At 36.4% G+C, this 4,300-nt stretch overlaps 1 pseudogene; it reads right to left on the reverse strand.

Moving 5' to 3' along the window:
• Positions 1-3,584: 3,584 nt before the first annotated feature.
• On the reverse strand, positions 3,585-3,652 carry LOC138848066 (U6 spliceosomal RNA; annotated as a pseudogene).
• Between the last annotated feature and the right edge of the window lie 648 nt (positions 3,653-4,300).

Raw genomic sequence — 4,300 nt, forward strand, 5'->3', positions numbered from 1 at the left:
TATCAAAATATCTTATTTAGTATAAAGTTAGTCGTGAAAAGAGACTACCTTGTTGAACACAGAAATTTGAGATTATATTTCTTGGTATTAATTTGCATCTTAAGGCTTATTGCCTAGTTTATTTCAATATTTCAATCTAATATTCCTAATAATATCTTGTACTTAGTGGTTCACTGTGTGCCAGACAATATTCTTTTGATTTTTTAAAAGATTTATTTATTTATTTATTTGGAAGTCAGAGTCACACAGATAGTGAACAAGAGGAAGAGAGAGAGAGAGAGAGGTCCTCCATCTGCTGGTTCACTCCCCAGATGGCCTAAAAGGTCAGAGATATGCCAATCTGAAACCAGGAGCCAGGACCTCTTCAGGGTCTCCCATGCAGATTCAGGGGCCCAAGGACTTGGGCCAACTTCCTACTGCTCTCCCAGGCTATAGCAGACAGCTGAATGGAAAGTGGAGCAGCCTGGACTTGAACCGGCCTCCATATGGGATGCCCCCACTGCATGCAGTGGCTTTACTAGCTACACCACAGCACTGGCCTCAAGACAATGCTCTAAAATGATGCATTAATTATTCCCAAATATTGAAAAGTGGCATGGTACACATTTGAATGTGTTGTTTTGTACTAGTTGTAGAAACAGTTTAAAATATATTTAGATTTAAAAATGTAAGCTTTGATCTAAAGGTTTACTTTCCCTTAAGGTGCCTGTTTGGAAACTGAGAGATCATTGAAGTCTCAAGATAGAGTACAACTGATCTTATCCAAGCCTCCTTTATCACATGAGGATGCTAAATGCCAAGCCCAGAGAAGTAAAGTGAATTGTTCAAGGTCACATAGGTAAGTTGTGGCAGGGATAATTCTGTATTAGCATTAGGTATCCTGATACATAGGCCACTGTTCTGTCAATTTTGTACTCCTTCTGGAGTTAAAGATTCTAAGTTGTGGAAAATTGAATTTGGAAATTTAGTGGTTGCTATGTTGTTATGGTGAGAAATTTCTGTGTATAGCTATGAGTTGCTTAAATTTTATTCAATATATTTTTCTAGTATGTTTGCTATTTATTTGAAATGTATAACAAGTAGCTTCATCTATTTGCCAAAAGAATTTTTAAAGATTTATTTATATTATTTGAAAGTCAGAATTACACAGAGAGAGAAGGACAGGCAGAGAGAGTGGTCTTCCATTCACTGGTTCACTCCACAGTTGGCCTCCATGGCTGGAGCTGTGCTGACTGGAAGGCAGGAGCCAGGAGCCTCTTCCTGGTCTCCTATGCAGGTGCAGGGGCCCAAGGACTTGCACCATTTTATAGTGTTTCCCAGGCCATAGCAGAGAGCTGGATAGGAAGTGGAGCAGCCAGGTCTTGAACTGATGCCCCTATGGAATACCAGCACTGCAGGTGGCAGCCTCACCCACTATGCCACAGTGCCAGCCCTTGCCAAAAGAATTTATAGAAGCTATTCCATATATACACTTAACAATTATTTAGTTACTTGACATGAACTATCCCTGCATATTTGAAAATTTTGAATGGTATCACTTGGGTTTTAAGAATGTTATATTTTAGGTCTCTTAATATTTTTAGTGATGATGTTTTAAAGGCCCTTTCTGTTTTATGAAAAATGATAAGGATTTTGTTTTACAATGGCCATAGTATTACTACTTAAAGCAATAGATTAAATAAAACTTTTAAACAAAGTCATTTAATACTGAATTCTAACACACTGGTATATTTTAAAGTGAGAAGCCAGATTTCTTTCAGATATTCTAAAGAAGAATGATAATCAAAATTGAAGACATCTACAGTTTTTAATCACTTGTTTTAAGTATTGGTCATAATGGTCCAATTTTGAGTTTAATTTTAATTAGCTTTTAAATGATTCAATATGTTTTATAGAAAAAATTCGGAGAACATAATTATATACTCAACCTCCCTCCCTTCTTTTTCCTTCTTTGTCATTTTTTTTAGCTTATGAAATGACATTTTCAGTTTAATTTACATTAAAAAGGGTTCTTGAATCAAGGGACAAGTTTAACAGGCAAAAAACAAAAAGATCGTAATTTAGAGGGAATATAGACAATGGCTCTAAACAATATTTGAATATCACATCTAAACAATATTTGAATAAATTGATAAATATTTTAATTTCTCCTACTAAAATGCTCAAAGTCTTTAATTATTTATCAAATATTAGTGCAAAATTATGGATTTAAATGATCCCAAAAAGTGATGAATTTTTGTGTAATAAAGTCCAATTTTTGTCAAGGCTTTTTGACAGTCTCACAGAAAACTTATGTTTGTGAATGGGAAGAATAATACCAAAATATCCATACTACCAAAAGCAATTTGCAAATTCAATGTAATCCCAATCAACATACCAACGATGTTCTCAGAGCTAGAAAAAATGATGCTAAAATTCACATAGAAACATGAGAGATGCTTAACATCTAAAGTAATATTATAAAGCAAAAAAAAGCTGGAGACATCACACCATATTTTAAGACATATTACAGGGGTCAGCACTATGACAAAGCAGGTAAAGTCACCGTCTGCAGTGCCGGCATCTCATATGGGTGCCAGTATGTTTCCCAGCTGCTCCACTTCTTATACCCCTCTCTGGTATAGCCTGAGAAAAAAGTAGAAAATGGCCAAAGTCTTTGGGCCCCTGCACCTGCATAGAGACCTGGAAGAAGCTCCTGACACTTGGATTCAGATCAACAGAGCTCCGGCCATTGTGACCATTTGGGGAGTAAACCAGTGGATGGAAGACCTCTCTCTCTCTCTGCCTCTACCTCTCTGTAACTCTGCCTTTCAAATAAATATACTGCAAAAAAAAAAGAAGAAGTGTTAGCACTGATATAATAACAGACACATAGTTCAATGGAAAAGACTTGGTAGCATAGAAATAAACCCAAATTTCTACCAGCAACTCATATTTAACAAAGGAACTAAAATGAACTGGAGAAAGAAGAATCTCTTTCACAAGTGGTGCAGAGGAACTTGATTATCCATATGTAGAAGCCTGAAAAGAGACTCCAACATCTCTTACACTATGTGAAAGTGAACTCACAGTGAATTAAAATGTAATCATAAGACCCAAACCCAAGTAAACATAGGGAAACTCTAAATATTGTCAACACACAATAGCTTTTGGGTAAGATTCCAATAGCAATAGTCACAAAAATAAAAACAGAGACATTTGAGTATATCCAACTAAGATACTTCTTCACAACAAAGTAAACATCAGAGTGTAGATACAATGAACAGATGGCAGGAAAAATTAAAACTCTGAATGTTTACAGATTTCCAGAACATTTACATGAATTGGAAAAACTCCAAAAAATACAGTGAAGAAACAGGCAAGGATCTGAATAGACATTTCTCAGAAGAAATGTACATGGTCAAAACATGTGAATATGCCCGATGTCACTAGCCATTATGTAAATATAAATCAGAACACCATATCAGTCTCCAACACCTGTGGGAGAATACAACACTCAGGTGTTTGTGTGTGCAGCAAGTGGGTTTAGAGGACCCTGTTCACCTCTGGAGAGCAGAGCCTACAGGGAGGTAAAGAAACCTTACTGCGCAGGGGCATGCTAATCTTCTCTGTATCATTCCAATTTTAGTATATGTGCTGCCGAAGCGAGCACATGTGCTGCCGAAGCGAGAAAGAGATGAAAAGAATTTATCTCAGCTAGCCACTAATATTCAAGAAACAAGGTCTTCAGGAAAGCCAACTCAACTGACATTTTCATGTCATTGTTAAATAAAGGAAAAATTATCTAGGTTCAGCAATACGTAGTTTATAAGAGAAAGACTACAGAGTAATTTCCTTGGCATAGAAATAACTTTGTTTTTTTTTTTTGTTTTGTTTTGTTTTTTTTTTTTTTTTTTTTTTTTTTTTTGTTTTTTTTATCCATGAGGGCTTGCTATCACCACCACACACCCACATCCCATATACAAATGTCTGGCTTGAGTGGTAGCTTCTCTGCTTTGAGGCAAGTTTCTGCTAGTGTGCACCCTGGGAGGAGACGGAGGATGGCAGAAGTGCTTGGGTCCCTGCACCCAAATGGGACATCCAGAATGAATTCCCAGTTCCTGGTTTTGGCTTGGTCAAGCTTTGGCTATTGCAAGTGTCTGGGGAGTGAAGCAGTGGTTCCCTCTTCCTGTCACTCTGCCTTTCAAATCAATAACTGTTGTTGGTAATGACTAATAATGATATTCACTGATTGTCAAATTTTGAATCTATTAATTATAGACAATTTCTCTTTGTATTTTTAAACTTTCATAATGTTCTG

This window comes from Oryctolagus cuniculus, unplaced genomic scaffold (assembly GCF_964237555.1).
Source record: "Oryctolagus cuniculus unplaced genomic scaffold, mOryCun1.1 SCAFFOLD_51, whole genome shotgun sequence".
Classification (NCBI taxonomy): domain Eukaryota; kingdom Metazoa; phylum Chordata; class Mammalia; order Lagomorpha; family Leporidae; genus Oryctolagus; species Oryctolagus cuniculus.